The sequence below is a fragment of the Protopterus annectens genome, chromosome 1.part1 (genome assembly GCF_019279795.1).
Source record: "Protopterus annectens isolate FY-2018-M chromosome 1.part1, PAN1.0, whole genome shotgun sequence".
Lineage (NCBI taxonomy): Eukaryota > Metazoa > Chordata > Ceratodontiformes > Protopteridae > Protopterus > Protopterus annectens.
Genome location: NC_056726.1, coordinates 253,598,200 through 253,615,220, shown reverse-complemented (window position 1 = coordinate 253,615,220; position 17,021 = coordinate 253,598,200).

Genomic DNA, 17,021 nt, shown 5'->3' with positions numbered 1-17,021 from the left:
GTGGCCTCTCCATCTGTATTCTTACTGCCCCACCCATGTGGACCCTGGCAGTCCTCATATCCTATTCTATCTATCCTGATATGTGCATTCAGGTCGGCCATTCTCAACACAAATTCCTGCTGTCCTGCTTTATAAAGCTTGTCATTGCAAAGAATACATTTCCTCTCATGCCAGCCTCTGTTTCTCAGCTTTCCTCTTGGGCAGCTGTTATTTGTGGTTCCCATGATTTTCATCGAAATTTTTTTTAACATCTGCTCCAAGTGTTTTACAAGTCTTCATACCTTCCATATTTTTCTTACATCTCTAATGTAACTAACACTTTCTCCCATCCCTATACAATTTGCCTAGCATCCTCCTGGACTGTTTCTATAATCATATAATCATCCAAGATTTAATTAGTATGTAAATCAATTTATATTTTGTAATTGTGTGATTATTATGTCATGTAATTTATTATGGAGCTTTTCTCCCCCGGCCTCCACTGAAAATGGGCTTTTAGCCCAGTGGACCTCCCCGGTCACCGAACTGGAATAAATAAATAAAGTATATAAATAGGTCTCTTACAACTGTATAGATATGTTAATTATCATTTTGGGCAGATGTCAGTTTGCACTGAAAAATTTAGTTTCTTGTATTTTATTACATTAACTACAACATTGACTAATTATATAAAAAATACTTACATCATTTTCAGTTTGTGGTAAAAGAAGCCTGAGTCAATTGGTTTTGCATGTTAATTATTCTATAATTGCTACAGTCATCCTTGGCTTTCTGTTAAATGTTTCTGATCTTGGACATACTGGGTTAAACAATGGGTGCCAGCAGAGGTGAAAATGATCATATCCAACTTGATGAGGTGTTAAGTGCATTGGTTTCTGGCTTGCTATTTATTGACTTTCATTTCATTGAATGAGACATTTAAATGCTGAGCTGTTAAAAATGCCTTATGCATTTAAATGTGTTAACCAGTATAATCTATTTGTGCATTCATTGCAAAGTAGTAAAGTCAGATAAGGCTTGGCTTAATTTTTTGGGGGTGGGTATGCTGTGGTATGAAATGTGTGTCGCTCTACAGAATTCTGCTTAGTTGTGGAACTCAAGTCATAAGGGAAGGTTGGACAAGAGGTTAGTGCAGCATTTATTAAATTAATAGTTTTTTTTAAAGAATTTTATTATTTCTGGTTGGTGAAAATGGGATTATAAATGACTGTCACTGTTTGCTATAGGTCACTTGAATTTTGGAGTTAGTTTTGCAGAAAATGCCAATATTATGCTGGTTAAACTGTTCTTTAAAGTCTGTGTAAGCCTGCTGGAGAAGGAGTTAACTTGGGGAGATGGCTGTTCGAAGAATTAATGGGACTTGTTTAGACTACACACTTGTACATTTCAGGTAAGTGAACATTTCTATGTTTGGGAGATTTAGATTTAAACTGCATGTTATTGATGACATCTCATGTTTGGTTTCATTACTGGAGAAATTTAAGTGGGCAGTATGTGATGTACTTTGTTTCCATGTTGAATGGTTTATATAGTGTAAAGCTTTGTATTATATGTTTAATTCTTTACAGGTTGCTCATTTTCCTGGACTATGAGTGCAGTAGTAGTTTCACTGTCTGTTCGTGTTAATGAAGGAGTGTTATCTCTATTGCTAACTGGCTATTTTTCAACTGATTGCTTGGTGGTATGGTTTTATAGGAGGTTTGTCATGTTCTTTTTGCTTTGCTCTGCAGGGTTTAAGCCCTACTAAGAAGATATATTAATTTCTTAGGGTTCTTGTGGTTTATTAGTTATTTATTTTTATACAACGAACACAAAAACAATGTAAAGCACCAAATACCAAACTGGTAAGCAAAGATGTAGTCCAAAAAACTGAGAACCAAGTGCTGATAATGAATTTAATCCAAATAGTAGACTGATGGCGACTCAAAACAAAAGTAAAACACATCCAATGTATCAAGCGCCACCTAGGCTCTCCCAGGCTTTCTCAAGACAAATACTACACATTTCAATGGATATATTTATACTGAACCTTGCCAATTAACAAGGTAATTAGTCTTTCAATCAAACAATTAAGAACATATTTTGCTATTTACTTACAAGCTTTTCCTTTGTAGTAAATATTAAACAACTATTATAACCAACTTTAAAAACAGTTTGACAATTATCCATACATAATTACTTAAATTACAGATTCATTTGTAGTAAAGGCAAAAATCCTAAAATGCTTAAACACCTTTTACACCTTTCAACAATTTAATAGCAACAATCCAGCAGATGTTGATGAAATTTAAAAAAAATGTTTGTACTGTATTGCCACTATATATATTTAAATAACTAAGATTATTGCCTTTTCCTTTTGTGGATAGTGACAATAAGTTCAGAATTAGTTTTGTTGTGGGGTTGTGAAAACAGAGTTGTCACTTTACCTCCTGGTGCTATGTGTGAAAGTGATTATGACCATGTTTTATTGCTCAGATACTGGGTAGGTTTTCCTGCTGTCTCAAAGGAAACAATGGTGCACTTCACACAAGAACATGGATGGCTCCAGTGAAACATTCTGGTATATGCTTACAAGCCTAATGAAGGATGCTACAGGTTAGTTGTACATTTTTATGTATGAGGTTATTTAAATTGCCTTTTATTACTTATGTCAATCTTGAATTTGGAGTATATGTTGTAGGAAGAAATAAGTTTTAATGATGCATTCAGTGCATAGTTGTGCCATGTTTGGTGCATAACTACTAGTAGATTGATACGTGACTAATGACCACCAGAGTTTTTACAAGTCCAAAATCAGGTATAACTTTTAAATATTGCCCTAACTCAAGTTAGTAGGAGAACAACTGGGTTTTGCACATGGATTTCCTAAAGACTATGTATGAAACTGTAATGCTTGACATTACAGACTGTAATCTTCATGGATTTACCAGAAAATCAAAACATTTTATAAGGAGAAGGTTAATAATGTGAGGCAAAATCAGGGATAGTTGAACGGTATAAAGTAGTTAATGACCAGTAATATTGCTTTCATATTTTTTCAGTCTGATGATTTTTCTTGTTGTGTGGGTAAGCCAGTTATTTCCACAGATTTCATTATCTGGATGTAATTTTCTTGTTTTCAGTTGGGCAGCTGTTGCAATCACAAGTTGTAATATTATATTATATTATATTATATTATATTATATTATATTATATTATATTAGTGGTGTGTAGGCAGGGGAAACATTTGTAAGGACAAGGCCCAATATGATATTTGTTTACTGACATCTCACTACCAGGAAAGTCTAACTGGGTAGTTGTGCATTTTTATCTATACAAAGTTAGGAAGTGAGTGAAAAGGGCAAGTCAGGAAGTGTAAGGTATGATTAGGAAGTTGTTTATATTTAGGGATATCATTATCTTGAGGTTGGGAATGCGGTGGTGGTGCTGCCGTAGGGTTGTCACCTCACAGTAAGACGCTGTCCGGTTAGATTCTCAGCTAGAGCGTCTTCTGCATGGAGACATGCTTGAATGGGCGTACCTTTGTTGAAGGTTGTGCATCAGGCCTGGCAAGCCAGTATGTAAAAATCAACTGCCAATCATTAGCGGACCGGAGTTCCACTGTGGCGACCCCTAACCAGGAAAAGCCGAAAGACACAAACAAATTATCTTGAGGTTGGGCAAAAAACGAGACAGATTTTGGCTAAGTACTTCTGAATAGTTTTGAAGGACTGGAGGGAGGATATTGATTTGATGGATATAGATAAGGCCTTAGCAACATGGTATAAATATAGATCATGGCCTGCAGATTTGATAGGGCTATAGACAGAAAGAGTTTTTATTCCCTGAATCTTATTGATGGAGTATGAACATAGTTGAGTAGAATGGTATTTAGTACTGGATTAGCAGGTGAGTAGGTGTGAAGAAGCTCTGTATAGGTTAGTTGCTGGGTTTAGTTCTAACCAATGTAGGCTTTTGGTGCTATACAGTACTGGGTTCTGAAAGGGGGATTTGCGGATAATTTAGCCACCTTTTTATAGCATTCCTCACATTGAAATGTTTGTCACATTATCAGGTAAAAGCATGTATGGAACTGTGAGCCTTAGAATAATGCCTAAACATTCTAGGATTAGCTGGTGTTCTGGGTTTTATAAATAATAAAATAATTATTTTATAAATAATAATAAATACATTTTTACTACAAAGAAGACCATTTTGAGGTCTAACCACTCCACAGAGGACATTACACTAAGTGATTTGCAGCATTATCCCATATTTGTGAGGACAAGATCCTGTGTGTTTGTGCCCCTGATCGGCGTAATCATAGAGTCATAGGAGATCATAAGCGATTACTAGACTATTGCCCCGGAGGTCATTTTTGACCTAGCCGTTTAAACCCAATGTAATACAGTGGAGGTACTAGTCAATACCCAAGATTGCATTTAGTTCACAGGTTCATAGATAGGTACTAGGCTATTAGCCCTAGGGCCTATATAAGCCTAGCCAAAAAGGTACCCTGGCTTTTGCCACCCAGGAAAATTATTTTCTTGTGCCCCTGTCGAGTACAGCTCCCAGAGCTGATCTCCGGGGTTAATTTGCTATTTCCCATCCAATCATCAAGATTATTCTGGAAGAGTGCTAATGAGCTTTGTTTGATATATATATATATATATATATATATATCTATATATATATATATATATATATATATATATATATATATATATATATATAGACTGCTCGACAGTGGCACAGGAAAATAACTTTCTTGGATGGCATAAGCCAGGGAACCTTGTTGGCTAGGCTTATGTAGGCCCTCAGGCTGATAGCCTAGTACCTACCTATGAACCTATAGGTAGTGTGTTGCAGAGTATGGGAAGTCTCTGGGACAGGAATCTATCCCTCTAGCATGTTCTGTTTAGTGTGGTGATAAGGTTTAGGTCCCTAGAGTGTGTAGCTCAGAGGGATTGTGATTTCTCTAAGTGGAGCATGTCCAACAGCTCTGGGTTTGACATAGCTTTGTATGCTAGGCAGAGGTCACCTCTGAGTAGGCGATATGCGACGGAGTAAAGCTGGAGTTTTTTGAGATGGTCTATGTAGGGCATCTGTTTGAGACTGGTAATCCTCTTTGTGAGGTATTTCTGTGGCCTTTCCAGTTGTTGTAGATGCCTTTATAGAGGTACATACCAAAAGGGCATTATGCGCTATAATGGGTCTAATGAGTGACAAGTAGAGGGGAACAATGACCTCTTTTTTCCCGGACGAGAAACCTTTTCTAAATTTATAATAGCAAAATTTAAAATACAACCCGCTTTTATGTGTCTTGTCACACAGTTTAGGCTTTGTTCAGATTTCTTGCACTAAGAGTTTAAGAATTACGACTTGTGGTCTGATTAGAGGATAGAGGACATTAAAGTTGGCGGGGTGCAAAACTAACCCATATTGGTAATAACCAAATATCATTGCTCATTTCACTGTCTGGTTTCATTGACTTTTTTTATTGTCATTAATGTGTATTTATTGATATGCCACGATACTATTTTTTCCAGTGACATATTATCTCATAATTACATAATGATTATTATCCGGATGCAAAAGGCCACCCATGCCTACCTGAACAAGTACAATTTTCCTCTTCTACCTTCCACATTTTACTGATTACACTAATTGTTTGGTACTTGCCAAAGGAAGCAGTAGACCCTCCATTTGAATAGGAACCACTTTGGATCTTTGTCATAGCTGGTAAACAAACCCTGTAGTAGAGAATATTGTACAGCACTAGTAAAACTTCCGGGGTTGTTATTTGGGTCCTTGGAGCTACAGTTCTTCATTGTGCTCATCTACTTCTTCATGAGGATATGATATAATGTTGGATCCTCTCATAGCCTAGTATAGTATTGAGGTTTCAAAGCTATAGCTGAATGTCTTTGTAGATACGTATGTCATCTGCTGTGGAATTTAGTGCACCACTGATTCCTATAACACTGCAGTGATAGGAGTTCTTGGTTGACTGAAAATATACCACCTTTATTAGTATACTTAAGAATTTAAATTATAGTGTCAATATATTTATGGATGGGTATGTATATGGTTTTAATGGTTACTCCCTGTGTACTGCCCCCATGCAGTATGCACAATGTCTGAGAATCTTGCCACAGACAGCAATTTAATTTTGCCTTATTTCAGTTGCATTCAAGAAGCTTAATCTGTTCCCAGCTACTGTCATTTTCAATTTTGTGACCATAAGCTTGTCATGTCGAGAGCTTGCACACCAAGACTGCCTAAAATATTGTTGAGCTCTGAGGGGTAATCTAGTTAAAAGAATAATGCAACATCTCCATACAGGGAAGAATATTAGACTGGCCAAACCATGTAAGGAAAATGCCCATGCACTCGAAAGTAAATAGTATGACATTGCATGAATGTAATGTAGATGCACTCCATACAGCTACCTAGAATGTAATCACACAAGCATGTCTTAGCCCAAATAAGGTGTATCTTATTTAAAGAGAAGCTCGTTGCTAATCAGACTAGTACCTTTTCCTACATTCCACTATAACTGATTTTGGTTATCAGGACTGGTGTTAGCATTTTGGGGACACCCAGCAAATGTCAAGTTGGGAGCCCCTAGGCACTTCCAGTACAAGTATCATCCTGTGAATGCCACACCTCCTCAGAAACCTTTTAGTTTGTGCTGCAAACTTTTAGGAGTAGTATGCACAGACAGACCTGTAGCTAGAGGGGAACAATGACCTCTTTTTTCCTGGATGAGAAACCTTTTCTGATGATGTGTGCCACATAGACTGATTTCTTGACTATTGTGGCAATGTGATTATCAAAGGAGAGACTACTGTCCACCTGTGTCACAAGGTCTCTTATCACACTTTCGGTGTTAAGTAGACTACCCCCTATGTGGTAGTTCATCGGTACAGAGTTTTTACCAAAAGGGATGACAATGCACTTTTTGGCATTGAGCTTGAGGCCATGGCTTTGACACCAGGCATCTGTCTCAGTGAGGCCTTTTGTAGGATGTTCACATCATTAGGAGTTTTGATTATGGCTCCTAGTTTGCTGTCATCTGCAAACTTTGTTAGCCAAAGACCTTCTGTGTTAGCCTGTACTTCACAGCGGTAGATAACAAACAGGAGAGGACCCATGACTGAACCCTGTGGTACTCCACTTGTCACTGGTCTGAAGTCTGAAGTTGGATTTAGTCTGCTACTTTCACAGTGTGTGTTCTGTCAGTGAGCCAGTTGGCAACCCATCTTGTGACACAGGGATTTATACCTAGTTTAGTGAGTTTATCTATAATTCCAGAGTGGGGGATGGTGTCAAAAGCCTTGGCAAGATCTAGATAGGCTATGTGAACCACCTTACCCTCATCTATGACTTTGGTAACCGCTTCAAAGAAGTCTATCAGGTTTAGGAGACATGATCTGCCTTTTAAAAACCCAAATTGGGTAGGGTCCAGAGTTTGGAGATTCCCAATGTCATTGTTTATAAGTTCCATGATGATACATTCCATAGCCTTGCAAACCAGGCTCATCATGCTAATGGGGTGGTAGTTCCAGGGGTCTGTGGTGGCTCCCCCTTTGTGGAGTGGGATAACCATTGCTGTGCGCCATTCAGTTTGCACAAAGCCTGTGGTGAGGCTACGATTGAACATGGTACTTAGGGTGGGGTACCAGTTTGTTCTGTAGTTCATGTAAAATGCAGCCTGGGATGTTGTCAGGTCCCATGGATGCTCTGTTCTTGTCTTTGGAGAGTGTGCGTTTTACCTCTGCAGCTGTGATTACAAGAACTTTGCATTCTTCTGGTATAGAGATGGGCCCTTTAAGGGATGAGAGAGGGGTAAAGTTAGCACTGAACCTATCTGCCAGGATGTTGGCAATATCAGTTGGTTCTGTATATTTAGTGCCATTGTGCTGTAACTCAGAGCAGATCTGTATGTTGCCAGTGAGACTCTTGACAATAGCTATAGAATGCTTTGTGGTTGTCTTTAGAATCAGTGGTGATTTTGTTTTCATAACTAGCTTTGGAGGATTTAATGAAGGATGTCAGCTTCTTACTGAGCCTGACCAGGGAGTTCCTCCAATCATGGAATTTTATTCTTTTTTGCAACAGTTTCTTTCTTCTCTTGTAGAGTTTGTTTATGGCAGGGGACCACCAGATTGGCTTCCTTTTTTTGGAGGATAGCATCTTGGTTCGGTTAGGGATTGCACGATCCATGCCCTTGTGTAAGTGCTTATAAAGTGCATTTGTATGGGATTCAGCAGTTGTACCTCTATTGTCCATCAGCATGGGTGTCGTGAAGATTGCCACTTCTATCTTAAGAAGTGTGAAGTTGGCTTTGGAAAAAATATTTACGGTGGTTTCCCTAATGGGGGGTGGGGGTGGGATGTGGATGTCTAGGGTGATTAGCTTGTGGTTGGATCTAACCAACAAGGAATGATCCTCTGGTGTGAAACACTGGTTGCCCATGTTGGTAACGTTGGCCAATATTGGCCCAGTGTTTGTGGCTCCAACCACAAGTCTGTCAACCTTTGTACATATGGCATGCAGTAAGAGGTGCATATGTATTGTACACCATTATTTATTGACATCATACCTAATAACAAGCCAGTCAGATATCAGACTGCTAGATATGTTATGTATATTAGAGGTTATTTCTGAGGACATAACGTGGGCATTCTGCGGTTGTGTATATAATAGTGGGGTCTGTGTACTTATGGTGATTGTCAGCAGTATGTGTATTGCAAATACGTACCTTGGCCTGTGTACAGACTGTGGTAGATGTCATTGATGTTCTTCATGTTTCAGTTATCGCATTTGGGTTATCTGCCTGCAGGTAGCCCTCAGCCAGCCTGAATACCAGAGTCTTTGGATTTCTGTGTCGGATGCTGTCACTTCTTCCTTGACGTCAGGTCATCAGGGGTATAAAACATGCAGCTGATGCCATTACATTAGTCTTTCTTGCCGTGCAGTGCCTGAAGCAGAAGCAGTTCACAAGTGCCAGTTGGCTGACTCCTGAAAAGGGGGTGCTGAGGGGGAAACCACCCCCCTATGGAAAAATGGCACACTGACTTAACCTTATCCCTTCCAAGCCCTGCTCTACTACCTGCTCCCTTAGGAGGAAAGCTCGCCATGTATGCAAAAAACTGGGAACTCATTACCCAGGACAAATGGGTTTTGAACATAGTTTGTCAAGGATACAGATTTCACTTCCACACCCTACCAACACCAAATGGTTGGCCAGACCTACCCCCAAATCAATGGGCAGAGGCCCAACAGCAGGTTCTCTCTGATGTTCTTCATCTCACATTGCTGCAGTCCTTACATATGGGTAGTCCGCTGTCCTCGGTCGGCCCGAATACCAAAGTATTAGGCTGACGTCGGTCATGGGCACTCAGATCTGACATCAGTGTGTCAGGGTATTAAAGCGCATGACCGACGTCATATCCTCAGTCTTTTTTGCCGCGTGGTCCGATGCAGAAGCAGCGTTTGCAAGTGCCGTCACGTTCTGAAATTTTATTCTGAGTTTCAGACTGAAACCAAGTTGGGCTAAGTACCCCGTTGGGGAATATTTTTGTTTTTTCTTGCCTCAGTTAATTCTGGATGTCAGAAAAAGTGAATAATTGTATTTCTTGTGGGAAACCGATACCGCATAGGGATTACCACTCTTTTTGTATTCCTTGTTTGGGACCTGAGCACGACGTAGTCGGGTGTCGCTTTTGTGCTAGGTTTAATAAGCACCATTAAGCGTAGGTTAGATTGCGCTAGGCTTGTCTTGAGGCAGTGTAATTATAATATGCCGTCAGATCCTCCGGCGCCGCTACCGGAAGAAGCGCAAAGACAAATCTTTAAAGTCCAGGCATGAGTCGTCCGTTCGGACGCCGGTTCTTCGAAACTACGGTGGAATCTGTGGATCCGGCTGAGGTTTCAGTTGAGTCTCAGGGGGAGGCTTTAATTTTGCAAGATGTGGCCTCTCAGGAGTCAGGTCAGGCTGAGGGGGCCTCTCAAGTTGCTGTTCTCCCTTCCTTGCTAAGGTGGTTAGGCCTTCTCCTTCTATCTCTAAGGCTCCTTCCAAAGGCAGGCCTGGTTTGCCTTCCACGGGTGTCAGTCCTAGTTCTGCAGGTTCTGTGCCTAAAAAACATATGCTTAAAATGGCAGAAGATTTAATTTCTTTAATCAGAGGTTCTATGCCCCCTCCTGATAAGAGGCCTAGGGTAGAGCCAGAGGTGGAAAGTTTGGAGCAGGCTTCAGATTACTCAGAGTCTTCGGCTGAAGACATTCAGGATTTTCCTCCTTATTCTGATTCAGACGCAGAGGATTCCACTCCTTCTGCTTCTCCTCCAGAGGATTTTTCTTTTTCAGAAACCCTGCATTCTATGAGGGAGCATTTTAAATGGGAAGGTCAGGATTTCTCAGATTCCCGTAAGAGGCTTAGGGAATTTTTGTTTTTACCACAACATAGACCCTTGGCTATACCTCCTGTTTTGGATGTTGTTCAGGACGTTTTCTCCGAGGCTTCCCTTAATCCAGACTCTCTGCCTCCTGCGCCAGTTAAGCCAGACAGGTATTATAGGGTACCTGAGGCTCATAAATATCTGTATAAGAGTCCAAGGGCTGACCCAGAAACTATTAGCCAAGGACCTAAGGGTGTCAGGGCTTCTGTTGTAAAGAATCCAGTTCCTATGGATAAAGATGCTAGAGCTTTGGATAGATGGGGTAAGAAAGTGTATACCTCTTCCACTTTAGCAATTAGGGCTTTGAATTGCCAGTTTCATATGTTGAAGTATCAGAATTTTCTCCTTACTCAACTAAAATCTAAAGTGGATGCTTTGGCAGAGGGCATAGAGTGTAAAGAATTACAGGATTTGGTACATGCCTCTGAACAGGTGGGTAGCATTCTTTGCAGTGTGGTTTCGATGCTTTACAGGCTTCTTCCAGGGTGGCTGCCACTGGTTCAGTTATTCGCAGGCACGCCTGGCTTAAGGATCAGAATTTGTCAGATCATGTTAAAACTAGAATTTTGGATGCTCCTTTACAGTCTGAAGTTTTATTTGGTTCTCCTGTGGAGTCTGTATTGAAGAAAATGGAAGACAAGGCTAAGTCTATGCAGACTGTTAAAGATTTTTTTGCAGGTGCAGCCTCCTAAATTTAGCAGGAATTGGCCTACTAAGGGATGGGCTTATCCTTCTTCTGATTCACAGTCTAGGGGTAGATCTAGACGTGGTAGGGGCAGAGCTCAGAGTACTTTCAGGCCTAGAACATGGAGTTCATCTGCACAATCTACAGGTGAGGGCAGGGGCCAGTTCTTTCGTAAACAGGCCCAATGACCTGCATTTTCAGCTGCCAGATTCTGCCTATCTGGCAGCTCCTTTGGGAGGAAAGTTGGCACTCTTCAAGCAAAACTGGCTTTTAGTCACCCAGGACAAATGGGTGTTGGACATTATAAACCGAGGCTACAAGTTTTATTTCCATACATTGCCTCCTTTCAAAGGCATGCCAGACGTTCCCCCTCAGCAAAGGGTAGAGGCTCACAAGCAGATTGCTTTACTTCTTCAAATGGGGGCTATACAGCAGGTCCCTCTGTCAGAAGTGGGCCTAGGATTTTATTCTCGCCTGTTTCTAGTACCAAAGAAAGGAAACACTTGGAGGCCGATTTTGGATTTATCTATCCTCAACACATACCTGGACATTCCAAAATTCAAAATGTTGACGTTGCAACAACTTCTACCTCTGTTGGGCAAAGATCACTGGATGGTAACTCCTAGATCTCAAAGAGGCTTATCTTCATGTTCCTATCAGGCCCAGTTGCAGGAGGTACCTGCGCTTCGGGCTGGGACTTTACATTATCAGTTCTCTGCATTGCCCTTTGGCTTATCTACTGCGCCCAGGGTGTTCACAAAGGTTCTGGCTCCAGTGATAGCCTTCTTACGGTTAAGAGGAATACAAATTTATCCTTATTTGGACGATTGCCTGATTCTTGCTCAAGACAAGGACGAACTTCTTCATCATCTACAGTATGTGATGGCAGTGTTAAGGTGCCTAGGGTATTCTGTGAATGAAACAAAGTCCAGTCTAGTACCCTCTCAGGAAATGTGCTTTCTGGGTGTGAGACTGAATACAGCTTCCCAGATGGCTTTTTTGACCCCGGACAAGCAAAAGAACCTTACTCTTTACTTCCATCAATTGTCTCTACGGTCCAGGCTGACTGCAAGGACAGTCCTTCAAGCCTTGGGGTTCATGGCATCTTGTATTCTGGTGCTTCCCAATGCCAAACTGCATATGAGGAAGCTACAATGGTATCTCAAAAATGTATGGACACAACACTGCCAAGATCTGGACACTGTCATTCAAATAATACCTTGCATTCAAAAGGAATTTTTGTGGTGGGCTCAGGAATGTCACCTAAACAAGGGAGACTCTGTGACCCGACCAGAGGCGAGTCAGATTTTAACGACAGATACCTCGGACAAGGCTTGGGGAGCACACCTCAATGGAAAATGGGTGCAAGACACGTGGCCTGCCAGACTTCAACATTTACATATCAACTTGAAGGAGATGTTAGCAGTCCAATTTGCATTGATGGCTTTCAAGGATTTACTTCACCCAGGGCAAGTGTTGATTCAAACAGACAACACAACTGTCATGTGGTACATCAACAAGCAAGGGGGAACCCATTCTTACCCTCTTTGCAGGCAAGCAATGATTTTGTGGGAGACTGCTCTCAGTTTACACCTCAATCTTCAGACAAGGTTTCTACCAGGAGCACAGAACTCCTTAGCAGATGTTTTGAGCAGACAGATAGTGGATCCCCACGAGTGGAAATTGGATCCTCATGTATTTCGAAGATTGACAGTGATATGGGGAACTCCAGACATAGATCTGTTCGCTTCTCCACTAAATTTCCAGTTGCCAAAGTTTTGCACAAAAATGTTTCATCCCACAGCTTGGAAAGTGGATGCTCTATCATTCAGTTGGAGCAATCTTCACATCTATGCCTTTCCGCCTCTGCCTCTCCTCCCCAAGGTACTCTTGAAGGTCAGACAAGACAAGCCCTCCATGATTCTAATAGCTCCAGATTGGCCTCGACAGCACTGGTACCCTCTGCTGCGGAGTTTAGTACGGGAGCCTCCATGGCCTTTGCCTTCGATTCCGCACCTTTTGTCACAGGAGGGCAATCATTTCCTCAATGTCAGGATTCAGTCCCTGCATCTAACAGCCTGGCATATTCTGTTCTAGAACCAGGAGGGTCGCAGCTTCCACAAGTTTTGAATGTTATTTTGGAGGCCAGAAGGCCTAGTACAAGGAAAGTTTATGCTGATAAATGGAGGAGATTTTTAATTTGGAGCAAAGCAAAGGGCTTTGATGTTTCCAGGCCTGATTTAAGTGTTTCTCTTCAATGTCTTACAGAATTACTAGACAAGGGTTTGTCTTTCTCCTCTATAAAAGTTCATGCTGCAGCCATTTCTGCTCACTATGACTGTGACCCTCCACTATTCTCTCATCCTTTGTTTAAGCAATTTCTTAGAGGGGCAAAGAACATAAGACCACCATGTAGAGCTCCTACTCCTGCCTGGGATCTCAATTTTGTGTTGGAGAAACTTACTTTACCTCCTTTTGAACCTGCAGCTACGGCTGAGTTAAAGTTTTTGTCTTGGAAGACTGCTTTTGTTGGCCATTCGTCTGCTAGAAGGGTTTCTGAATTACAGGCTCTTATGGCAGTTGAACCCTTCCTAATTTTTCATAAGGATAGGTGTCTCTGCGTACTAATCCTACTTTTATGCCTAAAGTGGTTTCAAATGTGGCCTTGAACCAATCAATTCATTTGCCTACTTTTTATGCAGATCCCCAAAATAAAGGGGAGAAAATTTTGCACACTTTGGATATTCACAGGCAGTTGTGTTATTATTTGAGCAGGACTAAAGGGTTCAGACAGTCTCAGCAGTTGTTTGTTTCTTTTGCTTTGGGTTCTCAGGGGAAACCTGTTTCAAAACAAACTATTTCTAAGTGGACTGGCTTTTGTATTGCTTTTTGTTATTCTCATCATGGTAAGGAGATTCCGGCTGGAATCAGACCTCACTCCACTAGGGCTACTGCCACTTCTACAGCTTTTTAAGGGAGTAGCTACTAAAGATATTTTGGAAGCAGCTACTTGGAGTTCAGTGCATACTTTTTCTAAACATTACCACCTTCCTCTTTATTCCAAATCTAGAGCTGGATTTGCCACTGCAATCTTACAGGGCATTCTGGCAGCTCCCAATGCTTTATGATTTTGCCAGCCTCCCTTTACCTCTGCTTTGGGATTCTACCCATATGTAAGGACTGCAGCAATGTGAGATGAAGAACATAGTACAGTTTTGTACCTACCATAAATGTAGATGTTCGAAGATCCACATTGCTGCAGTCACCCTCCCTCCTTCCCCTCTGTAGTTTGGAATGGTTGTATGGTTTGGGTGGTAGCTGTTATTTGTATGTGTCTTTTGGGAAGTATTCTATTTTTGGCTGTGGCCTTTCTTTTTAGGGCCTTCTGACATCTGGGGCAAGAAAAGACTGAGGATATGACGTCGGTCATGCGCTTTAATACCCTGACGCTCTGATGTCAGATCTGAGCCATGACCGTCAGCCTAATACTTTGGTATTCGGGCCGACCGAGGACAGCGGACTACCCATATGTAAGGACTGCAGCAATGTGGATCTTCGAACATCTACATTTATGGTAGGTACAAAACTGTACTTTCTCAATATCAGGGCTATTCAGCCTGTCCCAGCAGAACAAAGGGGACAAGTTTTTTATTCAAGACTTTTTCCGGTACCCAGAAAAGACAACTCCTGGCATCCTATCCTGGACCTCTCTATTCTCAACACCTTTCTGGTAGTTCCAAAATTCAAAATGCTAACTCTTCAACAGCTTCTTCCCATGCTAGCCAAGGATGCCTGGCTGACAACACTAGACTTAAAGGAAGCTTACCTGCACACCCCAATAAGGGAATATTGCAGAAAATACCTACGCTTCAGGGCAGGCACCATGCAGTTTTCTGCACTTCCCTTTGGCTTATCTATTGCACCCAGGGTATTCACAAGGTGTCTAGCTCCAACCATTGCATTTTGCAGGCAGAGAAATATTCAAATTTACCCATACTTGGACGATTGTCTGATTCAGGCAGAAAGCCAGGACTTGCTATTACAACACCTGGCATTCGTAAAGAAACTTCTAACCTCACTGGGGTACACCGTCAATGAAAAGAAATTTCACCTAGTACCCTGCCAACAGATTGTATTCCTGGGAGCAAGCTTGAACAGAACTTCCCAGATGGCATTCCTCACTCCAGAGAAACAAGTTTATTTGACAACCGACTTCAAACTATTGGCCACAAAACCCCAGCTATCTGCAAGGAAAATATTTCAAGCCTTGGGGTTCATGGCCTCTTGCATTTTACTAATTCCATATGCAAGACTGCATATGAGGAAACTTCAATGGTATCTAAAAAGCCTATGGTGTCAACATTCTCAGGACCTGGAAACAATGATTTCTATAATCCCTTGTATCATCCCTTGTATCAAGACAGAGTTCCTTTGGTGGGCAGAGGCCTGCTACCACAACAAGGGGCTCCCTTTCACTCTACCCCCTGCCACCCAAACCCTAAAAACAGACACATCAGACTATGCATGGGGGGCTCACATGGCAGGGCAGTGCATTCAGGGCAAATGGAACCTGAGACAGATGCTCCTGCATATCAATCAAAAAGAAATGTTAGCTGTACAAAATGCTCTGACAGCCTTCAAAGACTGTATTCTTCCAGGACAACTATTGGTAAGAACAGACAACACCACAGTTATGTGGTACATAAGCAGGGGGGAGCCCACTTATACCCTCTCTGCAGACTAGCCATGGCTCTGTGGAACACAGCCTTGAGTTACCAAGTACACCTGCAAGCTCAATTCCTGCCAGGCATACTAAATTCACTGGCAGATGACTTAAGCCGAAATCTCATGAACCCACACAAATGGAAACTAGAACCCAAACTATTCAACCTCTTGAGGAACAAATGGGGGACTCCAGAGGTAGACCTGTTTGCCTCCCCTCAGAACTACCAATTGAACAAATTCTGCACAAGAACTTCCCACAGCCAAGCTTGGAAAGTGGATGCCCTGTCCTTTACCTGAGAAAGCCTCTCAGTTTATGCCTTTCCCCCTCTGCCTCACCTCTCAAAGGTTCTACTAAAGATCAAACAGGACAAGCCAAGGACAATACAGATTGCACCAGACTGGCCATGCCAGCACTGGTACCCCCTCTTGCGCAGTATGGCATGGCTACAACCATGGCACCTGCCTCAGACCCCTTCTCTGCTGTCCCAGCAGGTGGGCCAGATTCTGCACCCTCAGCTTCAAACCCTGAACCTTGCAGCCTGGCTAATTCCTTGAGCTCTCCCTTAGCATCCCTCAGTAAGCAGGTACTGGATGTCATTCTGGAGGCAAGGAGACCTAGTACTAGAAAATCCTATGCTGAAAAGTGGTAAAGATACTATTCCTGGAGCCTGGCTCAGGGGATGGGCACAATGGTGCCCAGCTTAACTCATATTCTACAGTACTTAACAAAAATGCTCCACAGGGGACTATCCTTCTCGTCAATTAAAATTCATGCCTCTGTCATTTCAGCACATTATAATACTGAGCCACCCCCTCTTCTTTCACCTCTTGCTAAAGCAATTTCTTAGAGGGGCCTAAAGTCTTAGACCCCCCATTAGAGCTCCAACTCCAGCCTGGGACCTTAACCTTGTATTGGAAATGCTCGCTCTTCCCACCTTTGAACCAGCTGCTAAGCAGAGTTGAAATTCCTTTCTTGGAAAACAGCCTTCCTTCTAGCCATCACTTCAGCAAGAAGAGTGTCTGCATTACAGGCCCTCATGGCAGTGGAACACTTCATTATCTTCCATGCGGACAGGGTTTCCATCAGGACTAATCCTTCCTTTATGCCCAAGCTGGTGTCTTCTGTGGCCCTAAATCAGTCCATTCATTTGCCTACCTTTTCCCTA